At 35.4% G+C, this 16,823-nt stretch overlaps 1 protein-coding gene across 1 annotated transcript in view; it reads right to left on the bottom strand.

The window, feature by feature from the left end:
- Positions 1–16,823, bottom strand: part of LOC107658040 (teneurin-2-like) — a 645,835-nt gene that overhangs the window by 529,563 nt on the left and 99,449 nt on the right. The gene's annotated exons all lie outside the window — the stretch shown is intronic.

Below are 16,823 nucleotides of genomic sequence, written 5' to 3'. Positions count from 1 at the left end.
AGAAGAATCGCTTTATGTATTCCCCAATTGTAAGTCGCTTTGGATAAAAGCGTCTGCAAAATGACTAAATGTAACTAAATGTAAATGTAGATCGCGATAAGGAGAGTGACAACTTTTAATAGTTAAGGGAGTTTGCAAATGTGATATTGATTTAGTACAATAGTTCAATAAACAAGTACTGCCTGATTTTGCTCTATTTCTTCAATGAAAATAGTTCCAAATATAGTAACAGCTCAGCATCTCTAAAAGCAAACACAGCAGTGTTTAATTCATTCGATGAAAGTGCTTTTTTGAACGAACCTAGTGAATCAGTGATTCATGATTACCCATTCATAAAGACAGTCACTTGCTTCATTCCTGAATGAATGAGCCATTCGAACGAATCAATTGAATGAATGATTCAGTGATAAAATTAGTGACTTTTCTTATATTGTTTTAAATAGAAATTTTAAAAAGCTTATAAACATGCATTTTTGAATTTGACAGATGAAAATTATTACAACGGTAAAAAGAAAATACCCCTTAAGTCAAATGTCAAATGTCACCTCGTAATAGGAAGGATAATTTTTTATCAGAATTTTTGATTATTGATCATGTTCCTACATTTTTTAAATTAGGAGGACAAGCGCTCATAAAAAGAAAAGTAAGCGTAGAGCCCATAGACTGTATAAAAACAGGTAGAGCCATGTGTAACAGTATATTAGATCTGTGCATGAGGTCTTAAAGAGACAGCAGCCTAAATAAACCTGCTGCTTTTAGTTAAAATCAATTCAATTCTGAGTGCACGTGATTCTTGGGTGTGGAGGGGGCGTGGTCCATGAGAAATAGTCCTGCCACCACAGCTGGAAAAACACTGCATACATTTAATAAAATTAGAAAAATGCCATTACAAAGCTAAAAAGAAAATGCCCCTGAAATCACTTTGAGTCAAATGTCACCTCATATTAGGAAGGCTAATTTTTTATCAGAATTTTGTATTATTGATCAGGTGCTCCTACATTTTTTAAATTAGGAGGACAAGCGCTCCTAATTACAAGAAGAAAAAACTGCTCTTAATCTGTGTGTGTGACAGGTATGGCTGTGGAATGGGTTTTTTTTTTTGCTTTAACCCCTGCCCTGGTTATCAATCATTTCCATAAGACTGAAAACCTTATGTATGTATGTATGTATGTATGTATGCATGTATGTGTTTATGTATGTATGCATGTATGTGTTTATGTATGTATATATATATATATATATATATATATATATATATACTGTATATATGTGTGTGTGTGTGTGTGTGTGTGTGTATAACCTCAACAGCACATAATCCTTATGTTTTCAATTCAGTATTTATTGATAACATTAATAATTCTTATTACAGTAAAACTGTTTGCATATACCTGCTTAGTGAATGAGATCTATTGTTATTCATGTGCTTTTCAGTGCATTTCTGGCCTCATCCATTAACACGAACATTTCATTAGGCAAACATTAAGTATATTATGAGAGCTTGAGAAATATTGAAGGGGCAATGAATTGCTGGGAAATATGAATTAACTGCAACACTAGAATCATACATAATGCATATTAACATTTCGCATGTACAAGTATGGTTAAGTCCCACATTAATTCATTCCTCTGTGGAGAGGGAAAGAGGAAGGCATTCTGGGAGATACATACAAGGAAAATGAACAGGAACATCTATCAAAGCACAGAGGGTTGCTTGAAGAATCCTCAGAGAACATTTAATTGTGGTAAAGCTTCAAATGCATTCTCAGGTTTTAATTCATCATTTCACAAGGTCTGAAAAAAAAAACGGAATGGATTTTTGCAATATTAAACAATAAATGTGTATAATGAAGTGTAGCCAACCAGTATTATTACATATATTCTCCATAAGAAGCTATGTTAAAAGGTAAAGCATTAGCCATAATTTGCTAATTAGTAAATATAATGTGCTAAAATGAAAAATGTATAAAATACATTCATTGCAAATTAACACATAAAAGGAAAATATTTTACTTTCAGAGGGTGAAATGAGACTAGAGATGATAAACATTTCAAGATGTGAAACTTTTTTTTTTTTTCCTAAAGAAGTGATTGATTTGTTACCTCAAATTGAAGGTTGTAAATTAATTTTCTCTTTTAATAAATATGGCATTATCTCTGCATAAATAAATAAGCAAGCACATCTATTCATTTCAGATAGGCAGGCTGGGTGGTCGTAAATGGCTGAGTTGTTGGGTTGCATTTATCACGCCGGGACAGATTTGATGGGCTGACAGGACGCTCCCTAGCTGTGACAGACACGGGTCTGCAGGGAGATCGGCATTACCCGCTCTGCTTGGACGGCCTCACATTAGCTCTGACACCACTAAGCATCTCACTGACAGCCCAGACGACGGCCGGCACCAAGCCCCCAAAATCAGCCACTCCAAGCAAATCACCTTACAACCAGTTAACCACCATTACCCACAAACCCTTCAGACAAAGCTTCCATTCCGGCTACTCCTGAGCCCCTCGCTGCTCAAATTGCACCCTGATTACTCTCCATCTACCCTCAGCGACAAAACAGCCATTCCGTTAGTCGGGAAAGCAGAGGAAATGAAATGAACGTGGAGACAAAACAATGGTAATCGCTTTGAATGAAGACTTTGCTCCAGACTATTTGTTCTGACACATCCATTGGTCCCCTCTTTTCCTCACTTTCCTCAGGTCCTTATGTCCGAACTGAAAGCATTTTGTGGAGTTACTCAGTGAAAGAGAGAGATGTTGAAGGTGACCCTGGATGGAATGTGTTATTAGTGCCACGTATCAGGCAGAGAAGAGGACGTCATAGAACAGATAGACAGGGAACAGCTGTCACATGAAAAACACAATTCTATCAATCACAAAACCTACAAAACTCCTTTCAAATTATCTGTCCTTAATGCCCCACAGGGTACAAGGTCATCTGTCCAACAACTCCTTACCCTGGTCTGCCTGACTTTAAACACCATTCAGGAGTTAGGGCACCTTTTTTGGTGTGTGTTTTGTTTGGCTTTTTGTTTGTTTTGTTTTTGGTGGTTTTGTTTTTTTGTTGTTTTTTATTTGTTTGCTTTGTATTTTGTTGTGTTTTGTTTTGTCGTCTTTTTATTATTGTGTTTTGCTTTGTTTTGTATTGTATCATGCTTTGTTTTGTATTGCATTGTTTTGTTCTGTGTGTTGTGTCTTCAATCAGTTCACCTACAAACAAAGTAGTGGTTAGTGATGTGCAAAACTATACATTTCCACAATGGACTACTTGCACTGAGCATCATGATGCACTTCTGTTTTGAAATAATATTGCTCAGCTATTTCCGGTTATGTACAGTGCCGTGAAAAGGTTTTTGCCCCTTTTTTTGGTTTTTGAATTTTTTGCATACTTTTAAGTGCATGTCACACTTCAAAGATTCAGATCATCAAACAAATTTTAATATTACACAAAGATAACCCGAGTAAATACAAAATGCAGTTTTGAAATAACGATTTCATTTATTAAGGGAAAAAAGCTGTCCAAACCTACCTGGCACTACGTGAAAAAGTAATTGCCCCCTAAATCTAATAACTGGTTGTGCCACCCTTTGCAGCAACAACTGCAATCAAGCGTTTGTGATAACTGGCAAGCGACTGGTGAGTCTTTCACATCGCTGTGGAGGAATTTTGACCCACTCTTCTATGCAGAATTGTTTTAATTCAGCCACATTGGAGGGTTTTCAAGCATGAAAGGACTGTTTAAGGTCATACCACAGCATCTCAATCAGATTTAATCCCGGACTTTGACTTGGCCACTCCAAAACCTTAACTTTGTTTTTCTTGAGCCATTCAGAGGTAGACTTGCTGGTGTGTTTGGGATCATTGTCCTGCTGCATAACCCAAGTGCTAAGGTTGTGACGGTGAGGAAATTTTCCCACCGGTTAATCGACGTGTGACAACACCGATAATACCGGTATCACCGTGGGGGCAGGGGCGTTCCCTCTTTTCCTCACTATCCTTCACTTTTAAATAGCTTGTAAAAACGGAGTGCGCATTTTACTTTCACTTTCAAATAGCGGCAATTCGGCGTAAAGCAATTGTTCGTTTTTAGTTTGTTTGAATTTTCCCTCTTTTCCTCGCTTTCCTTCGCTTTTAAATAGCTTAAATGCACCGTGCGCATTTTACTTTCACTTTCGAATTAGCGGCAATTCGGTGTCAATTGCTTGGATGCAACAACAAAATACAGCGTCAAACTCACTTTAGCCTATATATAAAACATAGAACTTTTATTAACAAAACGAATAAAAATACACCTAATATAATGCCTAATATAAAATAACATAACTTACATAAACTTTAAATAGGTAGACAAAACTGGCAATCAGTAAACATGTATAATATATAACCAAATAAATAAGAAACGTAGAACGTTTATTAGCAAAATGAATAAGAAAGCTTGGAGGCACGGCATACACCTTGATGTCAAATCAAATAAATAAATTACACTAAGTTTAAATAGGCCTAAAGTAAAAAATCAGCAAACACTGTGGAACCAGTTAAATAAGAAACAAATGTTTAAAAAAACTTCCAAAATCACCTTAGATAAACGGCAAAAGTCAACAGGCTTTTCAAAATCCAAAATACTGCCAAACAGGTGCTTTTGCATTTTGTTTCGAAACTAAATCATCCGCCATCGTCTTGTCTGTCTCACCAACTTGAATTTCCTTAGATGGCAGCATGGTGTGTTGCTCTTTAAGCATGCTTCACTTTGTCAGACAGGTTCTATTTAAGTGATTTCTTGATTCAACAGGTCTGGCAGTAATCAGGCCTGGGTGTGGCTAGTGACATTTAACTCGGCTTTCTAAGATAATGTGGTTAATCACAGTTCTTTCATTATTTAACAGGAAGGGGTAATTAATTTTTCACGTAGGGCCAGGTAGGTTTGGACAGCTTTTTTCCCTTAATAAATTAAATCATCATTTAAAAACTGCATTTTGTATTTACTTGCATTATCTTTGTGTAATATAAAATTTGTTTGATTATCTGAGTCTTAAGTGTGACAAATATGCAAAAAAAATCTAAAACAGGAAGGGGGCAAAAACCTTTTCATGGCACTGTATATTTTCAATTTGCTGTAATCATCTAGTTGACTTAAACGCTTATTAAAATGAGAGTCCGCAGATGATTTCAAAATCCGGACATATCAGAGACAGGAGAAGAGATATTCTGATGATTATGTGTGCAGAATAGGGATGTTCATTTCGGTTATTTTTCCTAACCGACAACCAATTCAAATGATTGCGCCGGCGCCGCACAGTTAAGCATTGCTACCTTGACAATGCAGCCTGCTCATTATCATAATAAAATACAGTCAGTCAAACATATGGAAAAAAAAAAATGTAGTAAAATCTGTGCCGTTAAGTGTTATCACACTACCACCGTAATGTTATGCAAAACATTTTGTTTTGCGTGTATATTGGAACGTGAGTTAAGTACATAATGTCAAAATTCTTACAGTCGGTTAACCGGTTAAAATGAACATCCCTAGTGCAGAATTTTTCAAACCTAACAGAACGTGTAGTTTTAATCCAACATAAACCAATCTGAGAAAGCAGTGGCTGGTAAACATATATGATTGTTTCACCACAGGGTGTCAGCGCTCTAAACTAGAAATCGTGATGCTGAAGTGTGTGTGAGATCTGATGAATAAAATGAGAATGAATATTTATTCATCTGCATTAAATATTTTGTCACTATTCTGTGTCATTTTTCATTCACGATCATTTCACTCTATGCAATGCCAAAATATCAATATTCAAAGTAGTCGCTCTGTCAACGCGTTACTGTTTAAAATTAATTAAATGTTTAACATCGTTAAATTAGCGCACATTCATTCAGACATTTTAAACACTGGAATAAGAGCACCAAAGCTCACAAGCAATACTGCTCTTCCGAAAATGAGCCATGGTTTTACCAGACCAAAGAAAAAGTTGTAGTTAAACCGTAGTAACCACAAAATAACCAGAGTTTTGCTAAACTAACCATAGTGTAACCATGGTATTAATTGTGGTTATACAAATGGTAATCCGCAAAAAATATATAAAAAATACGGTTACTACACTTTTACCATAGTAAAACCATGGTTAATTTTCATAAGGGTGTTTATTAGTCAAACTATAAATTCAACAGGTATGAAATATTATCAGAAAGAGAAGAATACTGTTAATGAGGATTGCTAGACCTCGGTAGGTTAGTGTGGAAATATATTATTTATTATTCATAATGCACGATTTGGAAGGGAAGCTTCTGAGACGTAATAAATAGAACGCGGAAGTGGTTGTGCAAGTAGTCCATTGGCTAGTTTGTGGGTTGTCTGAATGACTAAATGGACTATTTAGGGTTATTTAGACATGTAGGACTTGTTTACATAAAACACATTCTTGCACTCAAAACAGATGGACAAAGCACAAAAACAAAACTCAGCGGTCTTGACTTTTTTAAAAGCTGGACTGCTACTAATTTGACATGCCGTCTTTAGAAACTCAGTGACTGTGGCGGGACACTCAGAAAACACTGTGAGCTGCAAAAGCTGCCAGCTGCCAGGATGTCTGCCTGAATGAGTCCTGTGTAAACTGCCTAAGCATGGTTCTTTAAAAAGGTTAATGAATTTAGAGATGCAAAGCTTCCAAGGTAATTAAAGTACTGCCACTGAAAATTTTAAAAATACACAAATTTAGATAAACTATTCAGAAATATAAATATTTACAGTAGCTGTTGGACAACCAGTTGACCACTGTGACTCATCCCTATATTACGTGACAAGATACCGATTTGATAGACAAAAGTTATTTCGATGGATTTGCCAATTTGCCAAAGTTTATCAGTTAGCGCCATCAAATCTGTGAAAGACATGGTGAACTAGATATCCATGAACAGAACAATGTTATTATCTAAAACTATTAAAAAGCCTTAACTGAAATAAAGCTGAAACTAAATAAAATATAAATATTAGATGGGGGGAGGGAACACAATAGAAATGTTGCCTTGGCACTTAACTGAAAAAAAAGGTTAACAGTATGCTGAAATACAGTACTAAGATTACTAACACTAAAAATGCATTGAAAATACAAAAAAAGATACACTTAAAAAACTAATAAAAATGACAAAAGTACATAAAACTGAATTAAAATATAAAAATAAAGCTAATTCACAATATTAATAAAGATTTACGATAGTATACACATAGCACTAACATAACACGAGCAGAACTGAATAACTGGTTCATGTTCTGAATTATCCATGTGAAAAATCTATACTCAATACTTTTGAATAAAGTCTATACTCATTTTTAGCTACCTTTACAGTGTTTTCAGTGTTGATCACCACACCATTAAGTCAAAAAGTTTCGCTAAAGGTCTGGTTACATGAGACTAGAATGAACCAGACTAAACCTTTAAAGCTCAGCTGGTTCTCATGCAGCTACAACAAAGTGAACTACACTCCCCACCGAACCGCAAACTGACTGATATGAAAAAGTGCCTTTCATCTGAAGGGATGACAAAGAATAATTGATGGGGCCTGTCTTTGATAAAAATCAATCTCATATGGTTGTGTTATTAAGATAAAGAAGAGAAAACTCAGCTCCAAACGATAACTCTCAAGCTGTAACATCAGCCGGTGTGTGCAAAAAGCAGACGCAGTACTCTTAAAGGCACAACACTTTCGCAAATGAAACGGTCATGGTGAGTGCAGATTGGGAAATGAGTGCATTAGAGTTAGCGATTTACTGTCTGTCATCTGTCATCTCACCTACAAACCCTCCACCCACTAAACTACAGTCATTTACTCTGCCTGCTACGCAGAAATAATTGCACTCAAACATGATGGCAGTTATGCAAATAACTACAAATAGAAACAGCCCTGCTAACATAGGACAGGCATGACTGAATTATGCAAACAAGACTTTAGAAAACAATTGCGGGATTCATTACAACTGAGTGATGACTTGCCACTTTTCCTATTAGAACGGTCATTATCTAATATTTCTAAATGAATAGTAATGATGTACAACATATTAGACGCACCAAGCACAAAAAAAGATAAATAAATAAAATTCAAAGATCAATAAACCTTTTGTGTGAGATACAATACATATTCACATAAGAAAAAGACTTCAGTCATGAAGGCCATTATGTTGAGATGACATGCTGAATGCTACCCATTATTTTGGTAAGCGCTCATTATTATTGGACAATTTTAGTTTACAGAGTAAAATAATGAATGACAAAGCAGCAAAGCGCATTTCTAGAACAGCAACTAGAAACCAAAAGCATTTGATTTCACACAATGCTGAACTTGAATGAATGAATGAAAGAAAAAAATCTTCTAGAATAAGCCTTAAAAAGATAAAAGATTAGGCTTCAAAACACAAAAAATAAAAATAAAATAAAATACCCTAAGAGCACCTTTTTCCCCCTCCCTTTGGAAGTTCAGCAGAATGATATTAATAGAAAACCATTACATGACCTTTACCAAGAAAACAGGCATTCGGCTGTTCTTTATAAGAACCACTGAAGACATGCGTTTCTATATTGGGCAGATGTAATAACTTATTTCAGAGTTGTACTTAATAGCTTCCGCTTTTTTTTTCTTTTCTTCTAAAAGCCATTATAATCGGCACAGTCCCTGCAGACATTATCCTCAAGGCACATCCTTCTCCCTGATGTACCACGAAATCTCTGGAGAGAGACTAACAGATGGGAAGTGTTTATGTTCCCTCTTAATCAAATTAAACACACTTTCATTTTCTTAATCATGGATTAAGCGTCTGAAAGGCCTCTGTGCGCTATCTTTATTATAAAATTTTGGTTTAATTTTTTTAATTAGTGAATGCACTGATGTGTTGAATTATGGTAAATTGGGGTTTGGGGTAAATCGCGGTATCCCTTTTGAGTTCCTCTGTCTCGCTGATAATCCCTCTTCATTCAGTGCTCGGGGTCGAGCTTTCCTAGCCCACTGCTCTCTGGTGTCCATCCTTCCTTGTATTAGCAGTCGATCTCTCGTGTTGTTCTCTCGATCTCTTCTATCTGCCTTTTCATGGGAACTCTTGACCCTGCTTTTGTGCTGGCTCCAGAGCTTTTAATTACTGCAAAACCTCTAATTACTGATCTTACACAGATCAATTGCTCATCCCAGAGTGCAGTGCCCACAGCACAGTTTCTCGAGATCTCACATTGAAAAAGTGTGCTGAACGCAGCAGATAAGAGTCAGTTCTTTCTACACTGAATAAGTTCAAGAATGAACTTGAAAATAAGAAGGCCAATTCTACATTTATACTAATTCAAGCATGCAGAAGTGAGTGTTCCATCTTACAAGTAAAAATTACTTAGGATAGTTACATTTACAATGAATCCTTGAGTACAGATCTCATCGTAGAAGAATGTTGCAATGTTTATTGCAGATTTGAATAAAAGGAATAAAATCAAGTAAAATAAAATCCACTTAACTTTACAACGCTGGAGTTCTGAGCTTGTAAGAAATATGAATAATTAATAAGGTTGCATGTTGCAAGAATTGTTTTCTTTGTTATTGTTGAATCTGATGTTACATTTTATAACTGTTAATGTAAACTGTAACATCAGATTTGTAAGTTCACAGCACTTTACAATAGGGTTCAATGTGTTAATTAGATAACTAATAAGCGATTGAACATTAACATGAACTAAAAAAAAATTCCAAGGCATTTATTGATTCACTAATGTTGTATGTGGATTTGAGATAAAACAAACTGAACACTGAACAGTTGTATTTTTATAAACTAAAGTTAACAAAAAAATAATAAATCCCAATAAATGTATTGTTAGTTAATGCATTAAATAGTGAAATCTTACTGAGTGATAATTTACTCATTTGCTATTAATTTCATACTACTGGAGAACAAAAAAAAAAAACATTTCAGTTGAATCTTCCATGGCATTTTTTTCAATGCAGTCATCAAAGTCAACTGCCAGCTGACCCAAAAGTATAATTTACTAATATCTTTTGCAACTTACTACATGCAGACAGTGAAATTCATATGTATAACATTAAGTAAAACAGTGACATAACATGGAATAAAGCGAGTGAGTAAATCTAACTTATTCAAAAGTACAATATCTGAATGTTGCATAGACGAACATGAAAAACTTTAAAAATACATTTCAAACTGATCATTTAGAGAGCTAAATGCATGTCGTCTTGTCTTTTACAAAATCAATAAATTATCAAAGCCTTTAAGACCTACATTCTAGTAGAGTGCAATACTGGCTTCGCAAGTAGCCAACACAAATCCACTGCTTCACTGATTATAATGAGGATAAAAGGAACCATTTCTTTGCAGTACAGTCTTAGTCATAAACCTTCATTCCATTTTCTACATTGGAATCCTTAGAAATATTTACTTTAATTTTGAATACTTCAAATGAGTACAGAAGAAAAATTCACTTAATATTTCATGCTCCAACTATCTTATTCAGTCTAGAGCTTCAGAAACAAACCCATTTGATTAAGAAACACGATCTAGCAAAGTTCTTCCTCATTTATTCCCAAGTTAGAAGCTTTAATCTGCCGTTTGACATTTCTACGCAACAGCCAGCAGCACCTGCTTTCCCGTGCACTTATTTTGCAGCTTCTTCGACAAAAACCCAGACACATGCAAATAAAAAGACCCTAAATAAAGAAAGCTAGAGAAAACAAGCTCTTTCGAAGTCTGCCCCTGACTCCCGAGAGACCGGTTGAGAGAAGATGCCCAAACTCCTCCCAACATCTGCAGCGTAATTAAAACAGTACTGTCTGGCCATCTTAAATATGAAATGAAACAACTAATCAAGCTTTGCAGGGTCCTGAATAAGCCAGCTGCTTAATAAGAATTTCATTACTAAAGATAAAACAGAAAGTGCCCCACAGTATTCACACTGTTTTTCTCTCATTTGAATAAGAGATGTCCTGAGACAACCTCTTACCAAACAGTTACGGGCCATCGTCTGTTGAGCGAGAGGCTAAATCCTCCGTAATCACTGCTGCAATATCAGCATTATACTGTAATCTCATTATGCCGCAACGTTATCACTGACCTTCTCACACTCTAATCAAGAGATATACAGTCATTATACTAATTAAAACTCTAGCTGAGAGTTCTTTGCGCAATTAGCAAAACTTTCACCTGAGAGAAGAGGTTTCCGACGATGGAAAAGCACTTATTTGTATTAAAAGTCAAAAACTGTGAGACGGGTCATCTCCAGGAGTCAAAAGCCCAGCTGCACTCCTCTAATAGGACTGACAAATGAATTGTCAGAAAAATAGCTGTTTTGGTTCTCTTCCAGCATGCTTGGGGGGAGGGTAGATGTACAATTTTTAAAAATTGCATACATTTCGCATATCGAACAACTGTCACGGACCACTAGCAACTCATTTCCTTAGCCTCTGATGGAAAGGCACTTTTGCTGAGCGATCTCACATGGATCATGTAGAGTCGACATATTGGCACTTGTCATTTAATGATACTGCGTTTATGTCAGGCCGGAGGGCATAGATCAAAGGAGAGGGCAAACGTGGAGCATTATGGAGTTTCTGCATTAGGTAATGGCCAGCTGCATTTAATGTGATCACAGACACCATCAAGTTTCTTAATATGAAAAAGAAACCCCTCAAAAGTCATTAATACTATAAAGAGAGAGACTAAAAAGTGACTCCGACAATTTACAAGCTGAGATCCTGCATTTGTCCATTGATAAACTGGACAAAATAGGCAAAAGCACTGCACACATCAACAACAGGAAAAAATACTAAAGGTTATTTAAAAAATAAAAAAAGCTTGGTTTCATCTAATCACAACATGAGGATATTAGTGTCTCCTTACCTTACTTTCATAATTATTGCACAATTTGTGAACCAACTCAACTAATTTATGAACTATTTTTAATTAAAGAGTTCACAGGGAGATCTTATTCTCCCTTTACACTTGGTAATAACATGCGTTTCATATCCTGATAATATCTGGAATGATTTGACTGCACTTATGCACACTAAATTAAAACCACATATTACTTGAAAGGTTGTGTCAACATAAAATATTTCCATTTACAGAATTTGAAAAACATTGACAGATGATTCTAAATGCTTTCCATCATTTTGACAGATAAAAAATGTCTCTTGCCACAGAAGTTCATGTGATATAAATGGCACATTAAAAACATGAATCGTTATATTTTACTGACAGTTCAAAAGATTATGGGAAAAATCCAATAAATGCATTAAACTAAAAATGTTAAAAATATATGTTTAATGTACACTGCTGTTCAAAGGAAATTAATACTTTTACCAATTCACTACTGTTTTTAAGGAAATTAATACTTTTACCAATTCACTACTGTTTTTAAGGAAATTAATACTTTTACCAATTCACTACTGTTTTTAAGGAAATTAATACTTTTCTTTAAAAAAAAAAGATACATTAATCTAAAGTAGCAGTAAAGACTTTTAAATTGTTACAAAAATATATTTCAACAAATCCTGTTCTTTTAAACTTTCTATTCAAAGAATCCTAAAAATAGAATGCATTACAGTTTCCACACAAATACTAAGCAGTTTTCAATATTGATAATAAACTACATTTTAAAATATACTACAATAGAAAACAGCTTTTAAAAAATTATAATTACTGTATTTTTTAATCCAATAAATAAATAAATAAAGCAAGCAAGCAAGCCTTGGTAAGCAAAAAATACGTCTTTTAAAAACATTAAAAGAAGTCCAATCCAAAAGTTTTGAACCATAGTGTATTTTTAGTGCTCTGATCACAATGTGTCTTGTGTATATTTACACCTAGCTTTTAATGCAGTTAAAGTATGTTAAAGGCAGCATTGGAGCTTTAGACAAGCCAAATCCATTCACTTTGATCAGAATTCCATAATTCTGCCAAATGAAGAGCATGAACATACATCATAAACAAGCTCAGAGAGTCATTCTAACACCTATGGCGCATAAAAAACATACTACTCAGACTTACAAAGCATTCTTTTAGCTGCGAGACCACACTCATTGAATAACAGAATCTAACATCACAGCAGACCAGACTAAGTTCCCCAAGTACACCTTTTAACATGCAAAACCCGTTTTAAGAGCTGCTGAAAAAGGCATTCCGCAGAGCGAGCCATTGTTTCTCGTTAGGCTCGCGACTGAGTCGTCGGCGCGACCAGATCCTGACACGCGTCAACCAATCACATTACTGGCCCGTGACGGACTGAATAATGAATAAAAAGACATTCCACGGTCTGACCCAGATGGATGTGTTTTCCTTACCTTCCAAAAAAAAACAGCTTAATGCATGAAGAGACTAGAAGTGGGTTAACGAAATAGCCAATTTAATAGGTAAAACACAATCAACGTGCATGCCAAAAAATGAGAGCCATCCAAATGACTTTAAAACCATGAGGAACATCATTATGACAGGGTGAAATGATCTAGATTTGACAAAAGAGCTTGTAAGGCCATGATGAATGAGTAATCAGCAATGTACGCAGGGCGCCTGAGCCGCCACATGCAGTCACCACCCAGTAATAACAGTCTAATGATGCATTTTTGCAATCTGCTGCCCACTCAGGTTAGTAAACATTACTCACAGTGCAAAAGCTCATCACACACGAGCACAAGCACACAGATGGAGCTGGATGCAGAGATGCGCAGAAGACTGTGATATGCCTCTCATAAATACAGGTTCATAAACAAAAACAGACTTAAAGGGCACGGCGGAGACAAACACACACACACACACACGGGCACCTGAAGAGCGATCAAGATGCAGGTATATTTCAGGTTGATGTAGTGTGACAAGAGAATTGGTTGTGCTGTGAACAGGGCTAAGGTTAACATTCCTCCTCTGCATTTAAAGAGCCGGTGTAAAATGCATCTAAAATGGAGGCCTGGGATAGACGAGGTGAACGTTCATAATGGCACACAGCCACACTCACCGATCCGCATATATGCACGCGTTCGAACGCACCTCTCCCTCTCGTGTTCAGATTCCTTATGCCAGGCCAATACATCATTGCACTCCCAAACCAAATGAGGCAATCGCTCAAAATTATTTGCATATAAACTAATGAAACATTGCAAAGTTAAACTCTCTTGAATGTTAATTACAAACGTAATGCACAATTTGCTGATTAATGTTTCATTGCATCTTGTAGGGAGGGACGGTGGGACTTGGGGAACGGCACTACGGCTGTACACTAAACAGAGGAAGGTGTTTACGCTCCAGTTCAACATGTACTGCTTCAATATGAAAAGAGTGTGATTTCCCTTTTTGTATGCACAGGAATTATTAAAAGATTAGGTATTAAAGGAATACAATCAAAAATTTAAATTTGCTGAAAAATGCACTCACCCTCAGGCCATCCAAGATGTAGATGAGTTTGTTCCTCTGCAGTGAATGGGTGCCGTCAGAATGAGAGTACAAACAGCTGATAAAAACATCACAATAATCCACAAGTAATTCACGTTACTCCAGTCCCATCAATTTACATCTTGTGAAGTGAAAAGCTGTGTGCTTATAAGAAACAATAAACAAAAAACAATATTTTTTTTTTTTTTTTTGGACTTCTTTTTAATGGTTAAATTAAATTTTATTAATCAAAAAGTATGTCTAATTAATTAAAATCATGAAACTTCAATAATTTAACATCAATTTATTAAAAGTTTAACAAAAATTACATGTTTAGGGCCCTATGAAATGTTTTATTTTTTCCAACCTTATGTTTTATTGTTAATTCTGTTTTAGCATGTCTAATTATTTGAAAGCATAAAAACAAGTTTCATTTATTCTTACAATAGCCTTATGATTTTCTGCTCAGAAATTCTGTGTTGTGTATTCTCATTTTTAAGGCATAAAACATTCATTTAATCTATCTTTTAAGTAATGAAAATTAAACAAATGTTATTTTTTGGAAAATAAAGGTAATTTAATATTACAATTAAAACACTGAAGAAATATTGTATGATTATTCCTTAAAAATAAGGTTTAATTTGAGTTGAATTACTGAAATGAACTTTTCCATGACATTCTAATTTATTGAGATGCACCTGTATGATATGAGGATAGTTTTACTGAAATGAAACGGTCAAATGCTCATGAAGTGACTCTCAGAGTAGTTCTGGAGATGTTGTTCATGTATTTATGTCCTCATTTAGTGAGGCGGCAGACGCTAAAATCACCGCAAGCGTCAAGCGCCTTCAGTACCAGTGGTAAACAAAACCGCACGTCTGTGCCATTCATTAACACAGAGACATGCAGAATTCATATTTAAATAGTCGTTTTGCGGCTTAATATTTACAAATACTAGTGGGAGTGGGAGTGGGCTCACAGAGAAAGTATAATTAAATTAAATTAACTTCACCTTCGGGGGGGCGGGGGGTGACACTGGGGGGGCAGGCCGCCCCCCTAATATAATGGCAGGGGAAACACTGATTAAGACATTTTTGGTTAAAAAACGAATCCTCCATCCATAATATTGCTTTCTCCGGTGAAAAAGTCATCTCGTCTGAATCAGGAGAGAAATATGCACAGATCAAGCACTGTTTACAAGCCAAAACAGTTCGAAACACCTATGTTGGAGGATTTCGATGTGAGAGGACAACAGGAGATATACTTTTTACTGAAGGATATATCATTATGAATTATGTTTTTTATATTTTGGCCAGATGCAAAATTTAAAATACCTTAATGATAGATTTATTACAAACACACAGCTTTTCACTTCACAAGATGTTAAATGACAGACCCATTCACTGCCGAGAATCCATTGGTGAGCAAGGGAGCCTGAGGATGATTACATTTTCAGCAAATTTCCGATGATGAATTATTATTATTAAGTGCACTAATGACTACACACAGTGTGTCATCATAATAAATGACAACTAAAAATATGATAATCTTCACGTGTATATTCTTTTCTGTATTTCATCTACATTCATGCCCAGAAATGTTTGTTTTAAGAATACAGTTTAGTTGGCATCCTGCTCATTGGCTGTTGGCACAGAATGAGAATTTGCATAAGGAGGAAGAGGATCATCTGGCACTGCTGCATGTAGAGCAGAAAGAGGCATTGTCATCAATAATGCATGATCAATCTATTCATCCTTATTAATTATTCATGCTCTCAAAACTAGACAGGAAGGCAAGGTGTGAAATGTATGTCGTCATGTTTTTTTTGGCCGAACAGACACTATTTTTATTCTATTTCAACACTCGACCCAGGTTTCTGAAGCCTGTCATAATCACTTTAGCTGGCAGCTGGAATACTTGACGTTTTAACGTGATTCTCTCTGACCTTTACTTCTTGGTCTGAGAGAATTTGCATAGAGAGATGTCTTAAGGCAGATAATCACCCAAGTTCCCTAGTACAAATGAAATTTTGATTTGTTGTAACAGGGATTATGGCTAGTGAATGTTCTGAGTGCAAAATTTCTTCCATACAATCATGACTGAACATCTGGTGTACACAAAATTATGCTCAATAGCCAGTAAATTTTACATATAATTAATTTAGTCTGTACCAGTGCCAACAGACTAACAGCACCGGAATAATTAAACAAGCAGTTCAGAAGATATGCTGCTGAAGAAAAACCAGAGGTTACCCCATAACATAATAAAGCTCATGAGATCTACAACACCTGAACCTTATTGCTTTAAACTTGAATAAAATTTCATGAATGGAGCTTGGTATCCAAAACACGCCTATTCACTAAAACAAGTTACCAAAAAATAATTTTAAAATCCTTAATAAAAAAAAAAAAAAAAAACTGTG

Source organism: Sinocyclocheilus anshuiensis, unplaced genomic scaffold, assembly GCF_001515605.1.
Source record: "Sinocyclocheilus anshuiensis isolate Anshui unplaced genomic scaffold, SAMN03320099.WGS_v1.1 scaffold227, whole genome shotgun sequence".
NCBI lineage: Eukaryota > Metazoa > Chordata > Actinopteri > Cypriniformes > Cyprinidae > Sinocyclocheilus > Sinocyclocheilus anshuiensis.
This window is presented reverse-complemented; position numbering and strand designations above follow the sequence as displayed.